The 20,819-nt window shown below is 40.2% G+C and overlaps 1 long non-coding RNA gene across 1 annotated transcript; it reads left to right on the top strand.

Moving 5' to 3' along the window:
* Positions 1–22: 22 nt before the first annotated feature.
* On the top strand, positions 23–19,802 carry LOC139183112 (uncharacterized). The gene is made up of 2 exons (XR_011566594.1): positions 23–1,687; positions 11,163–19,802. It is a non-coding gene; the product is annotated as an uncharacterized lncRNA (long non-coding RNA).
* Positions 19,803–20,819: the final 1,017 nt, after the last annotated feature.

The raw sequence follows: 20,819 nt of genomic DNA, 5'->3' as shown, positions 1-20,819 counted from the left end.
CACCGCCCCGCCCCGCTAGGCCCCCGGCGTTCTTGCGCGCCCCCGGCGCTCCCGCCGCCTCCGGTCACCCGGACCGTCTCCCAGCTGCGGGACTGCAGGTCCACACCTTCGGCCCTCAACTCCAGCTGCTCCAGCTTTCTGCCGAGGGTCACTGTCCCCGGTGTTTGCCGCCGCTTCTCCGGCTCCACCACCGTGAAGCACCACAGGGCTGGCAAGATAGCTTTCCTTTCTGGGGTCTGCCCTGCCAGCGCCTTTCACTGGTTCAGCAAAAGGATGCTCAAAAACGGAAACGAACGTTTTACTGAAAAGTTTTCAGCTTTAAAAAGATGTGCAAGATATCCTTCTTGGTTTACTCTTCTGCTGTGTGTACAATTTAATGTAAAGGGTCCCGCACCTCCCGATTTTTAAAAAAGAATTAATAGGCAGTTTCCCATCAAAATTTGAAAGGCTTTTAAATTAATTTCAGACTTACCTTTTTTTCTTTAGTTGGGCCCATTTAGAGATAAGGTTTTCCTTTCTCTTCATTCCAAAAAGAAACAGCCACTGAAAGTAAAAAGATTAGCTGACTTGAGTACTCCTCTGTGGTCAGTTCCATCATTCAAGATTCATTTGTGAGGATAAAGTTGTAGCATATTATTAAAAACTATTTTCCATTCTGTGCTTTTATGAATATGTGTTTCCATGTCTAAGTATAATTTATTTTTTAAATTTCTGGCTGCACGGGGTCTTTGTTGCTGCCCATGGGCTTTCTCTAGCTGTGGGGGGCGGAGCCTGCGCGTAGCTTAGTTGGGGTGCACAGACTTATTGTGGTGGCTTCTTTTGCTGCGAAGCACAGGCTTTAAGGCGCATGGGCTTCAGAAGTTGCAGCATGCATGCTCTAGGGTGCTCAGGCTCCAGTAGTTGTGGCTCGTGGGCTCTAGAGTGTGAGCTCAGTAGTTGTGGTGTGCAAGCTTGTGGTGTGCAAGCTATGGGCACACAGCATGTGGAACCTTCTTGGACAGGGATCGAACCCCTTTCACCAGCATTGGCAGGCAGATTCTTCTCCACTGTACCACCAGGGAAATCCCTCTAAGGATAATCTTGGTGGTTATTTTTGTACTACTTTTCTAGGACTCCTGGATTATAATTTTCTAGGTAGAAAGCTAGGTGTTTTGTTTTTAGGGCCTTGAACTGACAAGTATAAAAATGTACAATCTGATTATCAACAAATACTTTGTACAGACCGATAATACAAGGTCAAGTTAACAAAATCACTTTTGAAATGTGACATTTTTAATTAGCCGGTAGGTAATTGCTTTTCTTAATGGGGTTCACAGCAAAATAGATTGCTGTTTTCTGTTCCTTGTTTTTTAGGCTGTTATTTCTCAAACACATCTTCATATTTTATAACCAAAATTTAATCTGAGCTTTATAACTTGTTTGGATTTAAAAAACGTAAGGAGGAGTTCCATTCTAACCAAATTCTTCCTGACACGACAGTTCACCCTGATTTACCAGTTTTCATAGCATTGTTGAGCACAGAGAGTGCCTCTGCAATTTGTTGACTGACTCATGTTCTGGTGAGTAGGGAAAATTGCTTAAGGAGGTTGACATTACTCAAATGTACAGATGAGAAAAATTAATTTTCCCATATTGATCCTTAGAAAAGATCCCTGTATGTTCAACCCTGAAGAGGAAGAAAGTCCAGGTAGGTTGGATAAGACCACCACAGCATCTGCCAGATAATGCTTTTTTTTCTGCCAGTATAGTAGTTTGAGTTAAAACTGCAAGGGACTTTTCTGCATTGTTTATGAAACAACAAAATTCCTGTAGCAAAACAGGAAATCTGAGGAGGGAAGATGTTTGTTAAGATGTGAACAGCATGGCCAAAATGTTTTTTTTTTTTTTAAACTGTCCATCAGCATTTCTACATGTAGTCAGATAATTTCCTTAGCAAATGGATTCTTGATGCCTTCATCGGATGTTTTATGAAAATGTTTCTGGTCAATATTGACAGTACACTTAAATTTCATAATTTATTATGTCTGCTGTTCATTTCAGGTTAGGTTATTGTATTAACTTTAGAGAAATGGTTTATTGAGTACGTAGACTCAATAGTGGTTCTTGTATTTTACCTATTTAAGAGACTAGATTATGATAGAAATCTTGTTTGTTTGGTTAATCTCTCTTGCTTGCATCTTTAATGTGATACCAATTACATGACTTCACACCTTATCTTTTTTAAAAAATTGTGATAAAATACACATACTATTTCCCATCTTAATGATTTTTAAATGTTCAATTCAGTCATGTTAAATACAATCGCCTGTTATGCAATCAATCACCAAAATTCTTTGCCTGTTGCAAAATTAAAACTTTATATCAACATTAAATAACTTTCCATTCCAACTCAACCTCTAGGCCCTGGCTAATTCATTCTGTGTCTGTCCCTATGAGTTTGACTATTCTTAGTACCTCATATAATTGGAATCACACAGTAGCTATCTTTTTGTGATTGGCGTATTTCACTTACCAAACTGTCCTCAAGTTTCATCCATGTATAGCATGTAGAATTCCTTCCTTTTAAAGGCTAGATAATATTTTAGTGTATGTATTATACCATGTTTTGTTTATCCATTCATCCATCATGTCTTTCTTCTTGTTAGCAAAATCAACTGTATTATTCTCAGATATTTTAATCAGTTTCCTATAGCTACTAAAAGGAGTACTTCAAGGCTGTATATTGTCACCCTGCTTATTTAACTTATATGCAGAGTACATCATGAGAAACGCTGGACTGGAAGAAACACAAGCTGGAATCAAGATTGACGGGAGAAATATCAATAACCTCAGATATGCAGATGACAGCACCCTTATGGCAGAAAGTGAAGAGGAACTAAAAAGCCTCTTGATGAAAGTGAAAGTGGAGAGTGAAAAAGTTGGCTTAAAGCTCAACATTCAGAAAACGAAGATCATGGCATCTGGTCCCATCACTTCATGGAAAATAGATGGGGAAACAGTGGAAACAGTGTCAGACTTTATTTTTTGGGGCTCCAAAATCACTACAGATGGTGACTGCAGCCATGAAATTAAAAGACGCTTACTCCTTGGAAGGAAAGTTATGACCAACCTAGATAGCATATTCAAAAGCAGAGACATTACTTTGCCAACAAAGGTTCGTCTAGTCAAGGCTATGGTTTTTCCTGTAGTCATGTATGGATGTGAGAGTTGGACTGTGAAGAAGGCTGAGTGCGGAAGAATTGATGCTTTTGAACTGTGGTGTTGGAGAAGACTCTTGAGAGTCCCTTGGACTGCAAGGAGATCCAACCAGTCCATTCTGAAGGAGATCAGCCCTGAGATTTCTTTGGAAGGAATGATGCTGAAGCTGAAACTCCAGTACTTTGGCCACCTCATGCGAAGAGTTGACTCATTGGAAAAGAATCTGATGCTGGGAGGGAATGGGGGCAGGAGGAGAAGGGGACGACAGAGGATGAGATGGCTGGATGGCATCACTGACTTGATGGATGTGAGTCTGGGTGAACTCCGGGAGTTGGTGATGGACAGGGAGGCCTGGCGTGCTGCGATTCATGTGGTCACAAAGAGTCAGACACGACTGAGCGACTGAACTGAACAAATTAGCACAAAGTAGACTGCCTTACACAACAGAAATTTATTCTGTCACAGTTTTAAAGGCCAGAAGTCCAAAATCATAGCTGCCATCCCTCTTGAGACTCTAGGGGAGAATCTTTCCTTACTTTCTCCAGCTTCTGGTGGCTGGTAGCATTTCTTGATTTGTGGCCCCATCACTCTAATCTCTGGAGAAGGCAATGGTACCCCACTCCAGTACTCTTGCCTGGAAAATCCTATGGATGAAGGAGCCTGGTGGGCTGCAGTCCATGGAGTTGCAAAGAGTCGGACACGACTGAGCGACTTCACTTTCACTTTTCACTTTCATGCATTGGAGAAGGAAATGGCAACCCACTCCAGTGTTCTTGCCTGGAGAATCCCAGAGATGGGGGAGCCTAGTGGACTACCGTCTCTGGGGTCGCACAGAGTCGGACACGACTGAAGCGATTTAGCAGCAGCAGCAGCACTCTAATCTCTGCCTCTGTGGTCACATTGCTTTCCTCCTCGTCTGGGGTATCAAATCTTCCTCTGCCTTACTTTCATAAGGACACCTGCCATTGGATTTAAGACCCACTCAGATAATCCATGGAGAAGGCAATGGCACCCGACTCCAGTACTCTTGCCTGGAAAATCCCATGGATGGAGGAGCGTGGTGGGCTACAGTCCATGGGGTCGCGAAGAGTCGGACACGACTGAGCGACTTCACTTTCACTTTTCCCTTTCATGCATTGCAGAAGGAAATGGCAACCCACTCCAGTGTTCTTGCCTGGAGAATCCCAGGGACGGGAGAGCCTGGTGGGCTGCCGTCTGTGGGGTCGCACAGAGTCGGACAGGACTGAAGCTACTTAGCAGCAGCAGCAACAGTAGCAGCAGATAATCGAGGATAATTTCATTTCAATAAACTTAATTGCATCTGCAAAGATCCCTTTTCTAAATAAAGTAACGTTCACAGGTTCCAAAATTAGGATGTAGACATATATTTTGGAGTGTCCACTATAAATGCTTGAGGCTTCTGATACTCTTGATGATTGCTTCTTCTTGATATACTCCTTTTTCTTTTTGACACTGCACTTAACTGATCTTCTTAACTTGGCTGGACCACAGTATCCATAGTATTATTGTCATACTTCAGCCTGGATGTTACTGTAAGGATATTGTGGGGATGAGATTAACATTTAAGACGGTAGACTTTGATAAAACTGATAGTCTTCCATAATGTGGATGAGCCTCATGCAATAAGTTGAAGACATTATTAGAACAAATACTAAACTCTAGAACAAGAAGAAATTCTGCAATCTAACTGCCTTTGGATTTATATGGAAACTTCCCCCTGAATCTCCAGTCTGTGGGATTACCTCATCAGAAATTTTGATACTCGTCAGGTCGCCACCATTGCCTAAGCCATTGGCTTAAGATAAATATCTCCTTTCATGTATACATACATCCTGTTGATTCTGTTTCTCTGGAGAACCCTAATACCCTTTAACTCCTTTGTCGTCTTTACCTCATTTGTCAATATTTATGAAAAATGAATTAATTATATCTTCATCAAGATAGCCCTACTCTAGACTTCAGTATTTCTCAGTGTGATATCATCACTTAAAAGCAGGTCCTTCTAACCTGCCACACAGCTGCCTCCAGACCTAGGAGACTTTGCTTATAATAACCACGTCGCAGGTATCCCATACAAAATTAACATAGTTGTTATTTAGTCACTAAGTCATGTCCGACTCTTGTGACCCCATGGACTGGAGCCTCCCGGGCTCCTCTGTCCATGGAATTTCTCAGGCAAGCATACTGGAGTGGGTAGCCATTTCCTGCTCCAGGGGATCTTCTTGACCCAGGGACTGAACCCAGGTCTCCTGCATTGTAGGCAGATTCTTTACCAACTGAACCATCAGGGAATCCCTCACTTATATATCTTTCAACTTGTCAATTATTTTCCAATTCTTACAGACTCAGCTGGTTTTGCTTCTGAAAGCAGAACCCATTTTTAGGTTCCCTTTTTGTTTGTTTGGATTCCTTTGTTTTGTGTCTTGTTGCTCTACTCTTCTTACCTTGCTTTATTTTCTGTATCAGCCCTACATGAACAAATCCACATTCAGTTGTCAAGTTCATTTCCTGAAGTGCTTTTCTAACTGGTCAGTCTCCCACATGCTGATTTTCATTGGCTCCCACTGCCTACAGAACATGGTCCAAACTCCTCATCTTGGCACCCAAGGCTCTCTGCAGTATCTTTTCTAACAGTGGCCTATGGCCCACATTACATGTTGTCTTCTGCTGTTTTACTAATCTGGAAGACAACCCCTCACTCTCTAGCTATATGCCCAGTTTCCACTGTCTCTACCTTTTAATAGTTAACCCACCCTTTGGAGTCCTATCAACTTCCAAGAAGCCGTTTTTCAATCTCTAATATATAAGAAGTCTTATGTCTTCAAATACCTTTAGCATTTCATGTGTCTGTTCTAGCACCTCTCTTACTCTTTCCTGTAGTCAAAGATGCATGTGAACTGACCCATCTTCCTATTAGACCATGTAGTCCAAGGACTTTATCTTGTTGCTTTTTGCATCTCACATGTATCTGTTACTCATTCATTCAATTGTCCTTTCATTCATTACATTGTTTCTGAAATTGGGGATATAATCATGATCACTGTGTTTGTAAACATTTCTGGAATTTAAAAAATCTTGATGATTTTCATTTTACATGTGGAAATGAATGTTGCTAAGTCACTGATCCTCAGTGGAACTGCAAAATATGAGTGCTGAGCAGTTTCTCAGGGATGTTCTTTTAAGTTATCAAACCTTATGATTCTTTGGTAATTAAAATGATTGTATATCTACTCAGTAAAACAACTGTTTGGAGACAGTTCCATTTAGTGTATGCAATTTAATGAAATTTCTTTTGAAAAATCTGTATTGTAAGATTCTTCTTTTAAAAAACCTGTATTTTTATGGTAATTATGTTTTCAGCAATGACTACTCAGACAGTTATAAAAATTGCATATTCTAATGCTACCTATTTCTTTAGAAACTAACTGATATAAAACAGTGGCACCTTATTGTTGGCCCTGTCAAATTATGTATTCTTATTCTTATTATTTATATATATGAATCTTCTGCTCTAACCATGAATATTTTCCCACTTTTTCTCATCCATTAAGTCTCCAGTTGCTTAACATTTATCAGAACTGTCATGATACTAGTCCCTTAGATTTGTATAACGGTTTAAAGTTTTAAGGGCCTTCCCTGGTGGCTCAGACAGTAAAGAATATTCATGCAATGCAGGAGACCCAGGTTCGATCCCGGGGTCGAGAAGGGATCCCTTCGCCCCTGGAAAAGGGAATGGCAACCCACTCCAGTGTTTCTGCCTTAAGAATTCCATGAACAGAGGAGCCTGGTGGGCTACAGTCCATGGGCTTGCAAAGAGTCAGACACGACTGAGCGACTAATGGTTTGACACTTAAAGTTTTGAAAGAAAACATATAACCTTGTTTGAGCACTGAAATAATCCTGTCTGACAGGCTGAATGATGTATTCTCAGGTTTTATTTTTTAACTTTCAGAAATTTGAAAATTGAATCATAGAGAGGAAGTCATCAGCTTTCAAGACTAGGGCAAATGTTTCTAAGAGACGGAAACCATTTAAGACAATGTATGCAAATAACAAGATTTATTATAAGGATACAGGGCCTGGCTTCATTTCTGCTTCTCTCTTTTTCACTCTCTTTCCTAATGGGATCTCTCTATGTACTCAATGATAGAGTATGACCACCTTGCCCTTCCCAATTTACAGTCACAGTTCTAGCCACATGCAGAGATTAAATAGTTGTTTCTAAGTTTCAGATTCCTAGGGGAGCATATGATTAAGCCTGCTTGGCTTAGGTATCAAATCGTCCTGGGCCAAGTTGGCTAGTTTAGCCAATACACACTGTTTTATGAATGAAATGCAATTACTATAAGAGGGGAGATGTATCTTGGATTTGACAATCTTAGAATTTCTGCTTTTTAAAATTTGGTGGAGCTGGTGCTTAGAACCTCAGAAGTCACAAACTCATAGCATCCCAAGGACAGTTAAATAACATAAATGAATAAAACTGACAGATGGAGGCTGCAGGACCCAGATGGAGCACAGGCTCCATCGAAAGGGAGCTGCAAATACTCAGTTTCAACTGACTGATGCTCCATGGGAGTCTGGGCCCAGATAACCAATCTTCTGATTTTCAAGGAAACTCAGAAATTGGGATTTTATATAAAGTTCCTGTTTAAATTTTTTTAAATCCCAAGTGAGTGAGAAAACAAAAGCAAACCAAAATCCATGACTTCGGGTCATAGCTGACCTATCTGCCAGTAGTTTAGGACTTCCGACCTAGATCTGTCTGGTCAGTTGTCACATAATGACATATAAGCTCTCACATCCTCCATGAAGTTTTTATACAATGAAAGAGAAAACAATATGTACATCATTAATGTGTGTAGTCCATGTGTTTGTATATGCTGGGTATACAAATAAAGCATAAAGCATCATTCATCTACCTTGTCTCTGAATAAGAAACTTCACGAAAGCAAATCTTCTTCACTTTGTGAGATAATTTATTATAAAGAGCTGCACTATTTGCTTTAGGCTTTCCTAAAAAAAAGATGATGCTGGGAAAGTGCTGCACTCAATATGCCAGCAAATTTGGAAAACACAGAAATGGCCACAGGACTGGAAAAGGTCAGTTTTCATTCCAATCCCAAAGAAAGGCAATGCCAAAGAATGCTCAAACTACCGCACAGTTGCAGTCATCTCTATGCTAGCAAAGTAATGCTCAAAATTCTCCAAGCCAAGCTTCAACAGTGTATAAACTGTGAACTTCCAGATGTTTAAGCTGGTTTTAGAAAAAGCAGAGGAACCAGAGATCAAATTGCCATCTGTTGGATTATCGAAAAAGCAAGAGAGTTCCAGAAAGACATCTATTTCTGCTTTATTGACTATGCCAAAGCCTTTGACTGTGTGGATCACAATAAACTGTGGAAAATTCTGAAAGAGATGGGAATACCAGACCACGTAACTTGCCTCTTGAGAAACCTGTATGCAGGTCAGGAAGCAACAGTTAGAACTGGACATGGAACAACAGACTGCTTCCAAATCAGGAAAGGAGTACATCAAGGCTGTATATTGTCACCCTGCTTATTTAACTTACATGCAGAGTACATCATGAGAAATGCTGTGCTGGATGAAGTGCAAGCTGGAATCAAGATTGCTGGGAGAAATATCAATAACCTCAGAAATGCAGATGACACCACCCTTATGGCAGAAAGCAAAGAAGAACTAAAGAGCCTCTTGATGAAAGTAAAAGAGGAGAGTGAAAAAATTGGTTTAAAACTCAACATTCAGAAAATTGAGATCATGGCATCTGGTCCCATCACTTCATGGCAAATAGATGGGGAAACAATGGAAACAGTGGCTGACTTTATTTTGGGGGGCTCCAAAATCACTGCAGATGGTGACTGCAGCCATGATATTAAAAGACGCTTACTCCTTGGAAGAAAAGTTATGACCAACCTAGACAGCATATTAAAAATCAGAGACATTACTTTGCCAACCAAGGTCCCTCTAGTCAAGGCTATGGTTTTTCTAGTAGTCATGTATGGATATCAGAGTTGGTCTATAAGGAAAGCTGAGCACCGAAGAATTGATGCTTCTGAACTGTGGTGTTGGAGAAGACCCTTGAGAGTCCCTCGGACTGCAAGGAGATCCAACCAGCCCATCCTAAAGGAAGTCAGTCCTGAATGTTCATTGGAAGGACTGACATTGAAGCTGAAACTCCAATATTTTGGCCACCTGATGTGAAGAACTGACTCATTGGAAAAGACCCTGATTCTGGGAAAGATCGAAGGTGGGAAGAGAAGGGGACAACAGAGGCTGAGATGGTTGAGGGCCTCACCGACTCAACCGACATAAGTTTGAGTAAACTCCAGGTGTTGGTGATGTACAGGGAAGCCTGCCGTTCTGCGGTCCATGGGGTTGCAAAGAGTTGGACATGACTGAGCAACTGAACTGAACTGAACTTCCTAAAGAACAAACCTTGTTTTAGGAGAAGAGAGCCATACAGAATCTATATGTTCTTGAACAAAATTTTTAACTTGAACCTCATTTTTCTCTTATGCCAATATCAATGTCTCATGATTGTCATGGACATATGATTTTATAAAGCTTTTGACATATATTAGGTGCTCAACATATGTTAGGTTTCATATCTGCTAGTTGGAATTAAGTTCAACACAGTACTATAGTTTTAGAGCATATAGTATGAACATCGGAGAAGGCAATGGCACCCCATTCCAGTACTCTTGCTTGGAAAATGCCATGGATGGAGGAGCCTGGTAGGCTGCAGTCCATGGGGTCGCTAAGAGTCGGAGACGACTGAGTGACTTCACTTTCACTTTTCAGTTTCATGCACTGGAGAAGAAAATGGCAACCCACTCCAGTGTTCTTGCCTGGAGAATCCCAGGGACGGGGGAGCCTGGTGGGCTGCCGTCTATGGGGTCACACAGAGTCGGACACGACTGAATTGACTTAGCATAGTATGAAGCATGCAGTATGTTTCAAAATAATGTGATTAAAAACAGGGCAAGTAAAGTTATACTGAATTTTCAAACATCAAAAGTACTGATCCAGTATTGATTTCTTATGAGTGCTGCTCAGTCACTTCAGTCATGTCTGACCCTTTGTAACCCTATGGACTGTAGTCTGCCAGGCTTCTCCCATGGCATTCTCCAGGCAAGAATACTGGAGTGGGTTGCCATGCCCTCCTCCTGGGGATCTTCCCAGCACAAGGATTGAACCTGCGTCTCCTGTGTCTCCACATTGCAGGTGGTTTCTTTACCCACTGATCCATCTTGTTTTCTTACATAGGTCCATAAAACCACAGTATCACCAACTGCTTTGTCTTATTTACATTTCCTTAGAGTTATACAGCATCAAATAAGAAAAAGAAAAACTTTGGTCATAAAAAAATAAGGCTTAAGCATTAAACAATTTTTTATGCATGTAATTATAACCCCCAACAATCTGTAATAAACACCTGGCAAGATTGCTAAAACTTTGAACACAATAGAGTATATTACAGAAGGTTCTTCCATTTCAGTGGGGCTCTGTGTTTGAATGAATCACCAAGGAAACAGAATAGTTTGGGTTAAAGATCAGTTCAAGCAAATAATATCTCTTTGTCAGTCTCCCTGAGTGAAATCTAGGCTGAAGTAATCTTAAGCACTTTCTAATGAAAGAAACAGTGAACACTCAGGTTCAAAAGAGCTGTTTATAATGATAAGGATCCATATTGGAATCAAAGTGCAGGGAAGCACAAAGCACCCAGCTTTTTAATGCATTATTTATAGTGGGATTTTCACCCCAGTTTGAAGAAGTGCCTTAGCAATGGGATCTTGAACCTCATTCTCATTATCTCTAATGTCTTCGTGTGGGTAGGATGGTTTAAATGGCTATTGGGAGTGTTTGCAGACTCCTTTGAAAATCAAGTGCTCTTTCTTTCCCTGTTTCTCTGTCTTTCCTAGTGATTCTGCTGCTGCTGCTGCTGCTAAGTTGCTTCAGTCGTGTCCAACTCTGTGCGACCCCAGAGACGGCAGCCCACCAGGTTCCCCGGTCCGTGGGATTCTCCAGGCAAGAACAATGGAGTGGGTTGCCATTTCCTTCTCCAGTGCATGAAAGTGAAAAGTGAAAGTGAAGTCGTTCAGTCGTGTCCGACTCTTAGCAACCCCATGGACTGCAGCCCACCATGCTCCTCCATCCATGGGATTTTCCAGGCAAGAGTGCTGGAGTGGGGTGCCATTGCCTTGTCTGCTGGTGATTCTAATTAACCCCTAAAAGCTGGTCTAACATTTTAATGGCACACATGAGAAAGCCTAATACTAATTCCTAGATGGGGGACAACCATCTATGTCCTTTTAAGTAATTTTGTAGTCACAACAGAGGCAGCTTCAACATTTCCATATTAGAGGAATTTAGGGCTGGAATCTGCAGTCTGGCTGGAAAGCAGTGCAAGGGATTGTGAAGTTGAACTTACTAGCAGTCGGTTTTGTGCTTGTGTGTGTGTTTCTGTGTGTGAAATTAATTTGAGAAAACTGTTCATATCAAATAATTGGGGGACGGGTGGAGCTGGAGCTGAGCAAGATTATGGGAAAATTAAGGCCTCTTCACCCACATTCTTAACTACCCTTTGGAGGTGTGTGAAAACCATAGTTTCCTGGTTGGAATCCAAAATGGATTAACTTTTTACTAAGTACAGTTCCATAACAAAGACTTTATACTAAAGCTTCAGTGCATCTATTCTGTTTTTCAGTGGTAGACTAAGTCCATGTAGTGGCTTTATTTAGGGATGTTAGGGCGTCTATGGGGTCGCACAGAGTTGGACAGGACTGAAGCGACTTAGCAGCAGCAGCAGGGCGTTAACTAACATTTTATATGTTAATGATGAGAACAGTCATACAATGAATTCCAGGAAAGGGATTGTTCAAAAGTCATTAAAATAATTATATTGGATCATATGTATTTTTAATGCATTAATAATATATTTTGGTGAGACTGATGGGTATTAGACAATATTCTTCCTTAACAAGAAAGTTCAGATTTTATTGACATGGCTAGGTACCCAGATAAAATTTACATTTCCATCTCCTTTGCAGCTTGATGTGACTTTGTGATTAAATTCTGGCCAATGAGATAGAAAAGCTATTGGGTGAGTCCTGACAGGCTTCTTAAACCAAAGCCAAATAGCTGGTGAGAACCCTTTTTAATTTCCCACTTCCTCCTGTTTCCTACTAGAATGAGGATATGATAACTGAAGCTTTAGCTGCTGTATTGGACTTGAGGTAACCTTGATGAAAAAAGCCACAGATTTGGAGAGTTGAAAAGAAGGAGAGGAGCCTGGGTTCCTGTTGACTGTGGCTTTCTAGTATCAGATCTAGAATGCCTACCTTCAGACTTCCTTTACATATAAGAATAACATCTTCCTTCCTATTTAAGCCACTGTTATTGCCAGTCTTCATTATTAGCAGCCAAATGTATTTCATAAGTGAGACACTTCGTTTCACCAAAACTCTTTCGTTTAGTTCACTGAGACCTGGCATAGCAGGTTTGTAAAGTGAGAGGTGGTGTTATCCAAATTCCTTTGGTTCCTGAATTTAGGATAACAATTAGTGAGAATTTGGAAAGCAAGGGATACAGATAATTTTAAGGTGATATTATCGCTAGTTGGTATTCTACATGCTGTGTAACCACAAGATGTGTCTGTGTGTTAATGATTCAGTCTTGTCCAACTCTTTGTGACCCCATGAACTGTAGCTCGCCAGGCTCCTCTGTCCATTGGATTCTGCTGGCAAGAATACTAGAGTGGGTAGCCATTCCCTTCTCCAGCCAGGGGATCTTCCTGACCCAGGGATTGAACCTGAGTCTTCTGCATTGCAGGCAGAATTGAGTGGAATGGGACCAAGGACTCCTCAGAGACGTGAGGATTCATCCTTTTTCTTTCTCTTTACTCACTGCCGTGCAGCACATTTTAATACAAGTCATGTGCACCTTGGATTAAATACAGTAAAAGGAAAGTGAAGGGTAGATTGGTATACCAGAGAAAGAAATGGCAAATTCTTACTTTTGTGCTTACTATTCAGTCATTAGGTTGGCCCAAGGTTTCACTGGTTAATAGATCCTTCCATGTACTTCTCATTCCTACCTGCCAGTCTGTCACTAGCCCTTTCACTTTTTTTTTGCTTTTTTGGCTACACTGTGCAGCTTGTGGGATCTTAGTTCCCTGATCAGGGATTGTGCCCTTGGCAGTGAGAGCGGGGAGTACTAAGCTTTGGACTGCCAGGAGATTCTCTGATCAATCTTATTTAAATTGGTTTACTTTGATCCTAGAGCTAGGCTGGTCTGTCATTAAGAAGAAGCTGACTTTGCCACTTGGTTCCCAGGTCCGGCTTCATTCAGCCTCACTATAGAACTGTTCTACTTGGAGTCACGTGAGTCACTGGCTCAGTGTCCATCCCTCTTGCCCTCACAATAATGTTTTTACCAGCCTTCCCGATGATGCTGGCTCTCATTCAGGTTTTCTGAACTGGTTTTCCTTCTCACCTTTCATGGCATGAGCTCTCCTTTTTTTTCTCCCTGCCTTAGAAATAACATCCCAGCTTATTTCTTTATACTGTAGCCCTTTGCCATGGCAGCTCACATGAGCCCTCATCAGTCCATGTCTCCTGTAAGGGTTCATTAGGCTCCCTCTCATAGAAGCTCTTTTCACAGCCCTTATTCACTAGCTGCTGTTTCTTCCTGAACCATTCTTTCACAGGATGACAGCACAGGTCCAGTTAAGTCACGGTTCACTTTCCCTGGCTCTAGACACAGTAACCTCCAACCCACTTTACCTTTGATCCTGTTCATTTTTAAAAATTGTTTTTCCTCCCTCCTTCTAGCCTTTCATCCCATCTGCCTTCCTTCCCTTACTTCCTCCCACAGCCATTGTCAGTGCCCTCATGTTTTCATGTCACTATCCTAGCTTGTTAACAGTGAAGAGAAATAGAGATTTCCCCAGTGGATCCTCTGGCGCTAGAATAAGCGTTGCACACTGTAAGCCCCGTAATTCCTCAGCCTCAAGACTGAAGGGCTAGACTCAGTGAAAGAGCCGAGTTTCATGAGTAGGTCTTGGAGTAACATCTACCACAGATAGCAGGCAGGATATGATGGCAGTCTTTGCTACCAGGGAGGGATGAAGTTATGGGGGAACTGATGTCAAGTTGACTCTTCAGTTACCAGGAAAACCAGTAGAGGAGCAGGCCCCTCACCCCTGCCTTTGATAAGCTATCATGGTGGAGACGTTCTGATCTAAAGATTAGAAATATCTCTAGCTGGGGCCAAGAGCAAGTATGTCAGCATGTACTAATTAGGCTTTATGGTTAAAGAGGAAAGGTCATCCCTGTGAGTAGGGTGTAGGTGAGGTAAGGTCTGCTCAAGCAGGAGTGTACAAAGAGCAAGAAAACAGCCACCTTGGGTAACCTGATTATATGGTGTTCAAGAGGATATAGATCTTTCTGTTCTACAATTCAAGTCCAGAAGAGAAATACATTGAGATAATGGTAATGGGCATGAGAAAAATACAGCTCAAAGTGAGGTAAATTGCATTTTAAGAATTTAAAGTCTGAATGTGCATATGGGAGGCTGTATTTCCCAGAGGGGAAAGCTCTGGTTTTAAGCTCACATCCATGACTGCCTCACTGTGTGATGGCAGTGAGACATTGAAGTTGTTCAAGACATTGAGAAAGTGAGACGTTGAAGCAGGTAAGAAAGGGATCTTTCTTTGAGCTACAACAGAGCCCCGAGTTGTTTTGGTACTTTCTTATTTTTGCTGGTTTTTTTTTTTTCTTTCTGTTCTCCTCACTGCCATCCTGTAACATTGCAGTAATTTTGTGATTCTTCCCTGGTTTCTCTGGAGGGTGTCTCATGCGAGCCTACTGGTGCTGGGCCCTCTGCTCTGGGGGGCCATTCCTTCCTCCTACCCAGTGAACTTGTCCAGGCTGTCACTTGTTCACAATACGTGCCAGGTAACCGGAAGCCAGCCCGGTAAACTAATTCACAGCAAGGTGCTCATTCACAGATTCATTAAACATTTACAGAGCAGCCCAGCTCCTGTGCTCAGTGTGAATGACTGACCAGGGCTGTTCAGCTGCATTATCAATGTATCCTGTGGCAGCCTTGGGCTTTGGATCAATCAGTCCTGGGTTTGAATCACATCCTGTCACTTGCTAGATATCATCCTGAAAAAATTTACTTAGCCCTTCTGGAAGTCTCACTTTCCTCATCTGTATAATGAATACAAGACAATGATAACTGCTTGCAGGAGTTTTGGAGTTTTAAGGACAACTATGTACAGTGGCTAGCTCAGAGTAGATTTTAAAGGCATAGTGACTTTTATGATATTATTGGTTATCCTTTCCAGATATCATTTATGGGGACCTTTAACACTTTAACTTTGGATGTAAATCACCAGTGCCTTAGCAATAATGAGTCATATGACAGGTTGTGAGATACATTTAGGGAGTCAGAAGTCTTTCCCTGCCTCCCACCCACACCAGTTGTCTGAGTTCTGATGCTAGAATACCCAAGTATCAGCTGTCTGAGGAACTGAAGTGGAGTGGATTGCTGAAGACAGGAGAGGTGTTATAAGGATTCACAGAGGTATGTTTTCTAATGAGGCAGCCTGGCTCTAAAATGTCAGGAAACAACAACAGCAGATCATGAAGTGAAGAAAAATAGGTCACTTGTTTGGAGTCAAGGTGTCAGGTAGCATGCAAGGTGAAGAGCCCAAAGCCATAAACAGTAACAGGCTGTGAAAATTGCTACCACAGCCGTAAACCAAATGGCTGCCTTCCCACATACACCCGATGGATAGAACTGCTGGTCACGCAGTGTCTTTTTGCCACACTTGCACACATGCAAAACAACACCATCAGCCATCCACAGCATCATTTTGAACAGAGGACAATGCTAAATCAAGAGACCAGACAGCTGGTTATGCAAAGGGCAGGAGGGCAGTGGGAGAAAGTGGTAGTAAAGCTCTCCATTTATTCGGTTTGCCACCTTAAAGTGTATTGTACTTTTTAACTGTTTATGGCCTCAAGCTATAGTGTGTCAAATTTCAGAATGCCTAAATGAAACATCTGCTTGTTTGCATATTCTTCATACATTGAGTAAGCCTCCTACTCTTGTAGGATGCTTCTGTGTTATAAAAGAAATTTCTAAATACTTATTCTGTATGCAGGTTGTAAAGGATTTTAAACTCAAAGCCGGGGTCTACCACTTCAGATGGCTTTTGAGCAGTCATCTGGGATTGTCAGCTTTGGGGGAAGGGAGGAGGTAAACAAAATGCTGTTTGGATGGTGAGGGATAACAGTGGGCTGTGCGTTCTGCCCCATTACATGCACTGTCATCCCACAGTTCTCTCTTCTTCTACAGTATTCACCTCCTGCGCATTACCCGTGACAGCCTAGAACTCTGGGGAGATGACTGAGATAAAAGAGTAGCTGAGGGAACAGTGATTTTGGTGAACCCTGGATTTAGAAGCTAGTTGCAAAGAGAGAAAAGACTTAGCTATCAAATGGCCAGTGTCTTACAAATTCTCCAGATTTCTTAAGCTTCTAAAACTAGCTGCATTATGATTATTACTTTTTAAAAGTGACTTACCTATCATGAACTAAAGAGTTAAAGAAACATATTAATATTGTTGAGCTTGTGCCTCAGCCGTGTCCGACTCTTTGAGACCCTTTGGACTGTAGTCCACCAGGCTCCTCTGTCCATGGATTTTTCAGGCAAGAGTATTTGGAATATGTTGCCATTTCTTCCTCTAGGGTAATGTTGTTGAAATTACCGAAAATAAATTTTCTGAAACCCAAACTGTGATATGGTGTAAGGATTATTTTCTCTGATGTCTGATATATATTAATATTAATTTTATTGCAAAAGGGTATAACTGAACTTTCACAAAACCTAAATTCATGAAGAGTTTAAAATAAATTGAAGTTATCTAGAAGCTAGGAGCTGTGAAACGATACAGAAATAGCCTAGTTTCCCTAACCCTTTCAGTTGTCAAGGAGCACACTGGATTTTGGAGCACTTGAGCAGATAAAGGGCCTTTCAAAAGTCAATAAGTAAGTGAATATAAATATTGGTTCAAATATGCTCTTTAAAAATAAGACTAATTGATTCAATTGAATACAAATTTATATAATTTTAAGTTGCTGGAAAAAGCAATTTGTGTAGACAGTATAACTGTTAACCTATTCTCAGAAAGTAATTTTAATGGATCTCTATCAAAGGCACTGGCTTTACCTGAAAGGATAACAAGCTGATAAGGGAAATATATTCCTGTTAGAGTTATGCTTAAAAAGTAATTATTGAATAAAAAGTCCTGTTGGAAGAAGAATCGAGGTTGTTTTATGATAGAGAAGAATATGTACATTTGTTTATTTCCTTTTGAAGTTCTGACTTGACAAGAGCAAAATTTGAGTTTATGGCCTTAAAGGACTGGAATGGGCTTAGGATTTTCATGAATTTAGACAGCAACTAAGGAAGGCTTCCACTCCTCCTGAAAGCAGTGGAAACTGTTTAAATAATTTAGAGTCAATGGACAAGGACTACACCATTCTTTTGAGCTTTTTTAAAAAGTTTTATTTTTCAGACTATAAATTATGTTAGTATATGAACACAATTGTCTTGGGGTATTTTGGATGGAACACTCATTAAATTGTTTGATTCTGCTTAGCACCAATGCAGAATTTATAAAAACACAGTTTTTCCTAAACTCAGGCTGAACACTGAATTATTTCCTTATTTCCTATTAGCATAAAATTTACTTGTATCAGCTATATTAATGCAAACATAAGAGTTTTATTCTTCAGAGAGATTAGTTTTGTGATCTAAATTTAGAGCTGCTTCTCAGTTTATCTCATGAGTGATGATGTTATTTAAAAAAACATATAAGCAAAGAAACTTTATGGCCACTTTGGCTTATCTTCTTAAAGATGTGTACTTAGAGAACAGGTATATGCTTGCATTTAATTAGCAGCTCAAAAATACAGGAGAAGAAGGTCTTGCTTTTCAAAGATGCCTCTCTAATGAATTTGTAGACTCTGAAGTCCACCTTAAGAGTGCACTTAGGACTTAGATTTTTTTCCCTACTTGCATTTTAAAACTTGCAGATAAGGTTATACAAATAGATTCTCACTTCTACCCATTTATGCATGCTTAGTTCTAGATATTTGAGTGAATCAAAATTCCTATGGGGAATAGAAAGTACATAAAAGTATGTGCTGACATTTTTCAACATTACATTTACTTAAAAATAAAATGAACTTTAAACAAATGTTTTCTAATTTATAAGGAGTCTGTGCTCCCTCCTCTCCACCTTAGCCTTCTCTTTTTAATTGTTTATCAATTCTCTTAATCTTAACATTTTAATACCACCTTTGTGGGCTCAGTTCAGATTTTGATTTATTTTTTAATGGAGTGAGAAATAGAGATCAGAGGTATGTGTATGTCCATGATATTTTAAAGAACTACATATCTTCATAACATCTCTCCATTCTTGATATTTTTTCATCATTTTCCTTTTCCTGCTTTGTCATTTGTTCTTTCAACTTTAATTACCTCTCAGTATGGGGTTTCCTTAATTCTCCATAATGAACCACATACATTGAGAACACGAGGTTAACATTAAGCCAAAGACTGAATTGTAGAGGGAGAGGCAGCACTAGGTCACAGCTACTGATTAAGTCACTAAACAAGTTGGGGGAGGAGTCTTTGTTGAACTAGTTTGTTGACCTAATCGTTTACTTTCTATGAAGTAGTGTAGACACAGTCTATGCCATGCTTTTACTTGTTTTTTTTTTTTTCTTAACTTTAGTGAAGGAAAAAAAGAATACGGGCCTCTACCTGTCTCTGAGTATCTACTGCATGCAGGTTTTTCTGATTTTCAATTCTAAAGCTTGATTGGTGGCAGACTTCACTGTAAGACGAACTTCCCTATCTTGTTTCTTGGAATAGTGTTGCATTTCCCCTAATGATATTTCAGAAGGCATGTTTAATCCAACAGCATTGATTTTCTCTATTATCCTAGTTGTGACTAGGTGGTTAAATTGAAATATGCATCGTTACAGCACATAACTCTTTAGGCTGATGGGGACTTCTAGAAAGAGTTGTATTGTCATTCTAATCATTTTGTTATCCTTTTCTATATGGAAGCAATCTAAGCTTATATTTCCTAGATAAAGGCAGTTGCATAAGTATGGTAAGATAAAATTAGAAAAAGAAGAAAAAGCCTATGTTTATCCATTGCATATTTTTCAGATATTCCAGCTCTCTAGTTCTTACGAGCATGTAATTAAAGGAATCCATGTAGAATCAGTGCATTGCTGTAGAAAAATAAGGAACAAGCATTCTTTATTTCGCAGATATGCAATTTCATGCATCTTGCCCATGTTATTGTCCTCATAATAAAAAATCATTGGGAAGAAGAACACTGCTCTCCCATAAATATAAGACAAATTAACCTCAAAAACACAGAGTAACAAATAAATTATTTAAATCTTTACCAAACCTGTCTATCTGTGAGATGTTTTGAAAAACAAAATAAATAAAATTTGCATTTATTACCACTTGGTATAAATTATTTATAACTATAGAATCTTACAGATTAAATAAGCTCAATTGTCTGTGTGTCCAATACCCCTATTGTTCACATGAAGAAATCTTGTGTATGTATGTTAGTAAAAGTACACGTTAAGTACATGAAATTCCAAACCTGGGTGCCCTGAGGCCCTAAGGCACAGAGATTTATAAATTTATCTATGGTGATACAGATTGGCAGTATCTGCATTGGCAGAGCTGACTAAACCCACCTTTCTTGGCTCCTTTCCTTTTTTTAAAAAATTTTTTTAAATATAAATTTATTTATTTTAATTGGAGGTTAATTACTTTACAATATTGTATTGGTTTTGCCATACATCAACATGAATCCACCACAGGTATACACGTGTTCCCCATCCCAAACCCTACTCCCTCCTCCCTCCCCATACCATCCCTCTGGGTCGTCCCAGTGCACCAGCCCCAAGCATCCTGTATCATGCATCAAACCTGGAGTGGTGATTCCTTTCATATATGATATTATACATGTTTCAATGCCATTCTCCTAAAGGGATGTATCTTAAAAAAAATTTTTTTTTTTGGTTTATTTTATTTGTTTGGCTGCACTGGGTCTTAGTTGCTACATGTGGGATATTTTATTGTGGTATGTGGGATCTAGTTCTCTGATCCAGGATTGAACCCGGACCCCCTGCATCACCAGGAAAGTCCCCTGACTCCCCTTTTAATTCTCCTTTGTCATACTTCAAATGTGATTATTTGCAAGACTACTATTAAATCATGGTGTTTCACTAGTGGGGAAGGACAGGAATTTGGACCTCCTCAAGGAAGATAAATTTTTCTAGTAATTTATTTTGTGTATTTCTTAAATGTCAGCCATGAGGGTATAGAAGAAGACCATGGTGGGTGAACTAGCTGTGGGTACCCCCATGTGGGTGCAGGCTTAGCATGATTCTGTTTGTCTCTTTCATGGGAACAACTACAAAGAAGTAAAAGATGTTGAGCCTCATAAAGTTCCGTAAACTTTA

The sequence above is a fragment of the Bos indicus genome, chromosome 5 (genome assembly GCF_029378745.1).
Source record: "Bos indicus isolate NIAB-ARS_2022 breed Sahiwal x Tharparkar chromosome 5, NIAB-ARS_B.indTharparkar_mat_pri_1.0, whole genome shotgun sequence".
In the NCBI taxonomy this organism is placed as follows: Eukaryota; Metazoa; Chordata; class Mammalia; order Artiodactyla; family Bovidae; genus Bos; species Bos indicus.
This window is presented reverse-complemented; position numbering and strand designations above follow the sequence as displayed.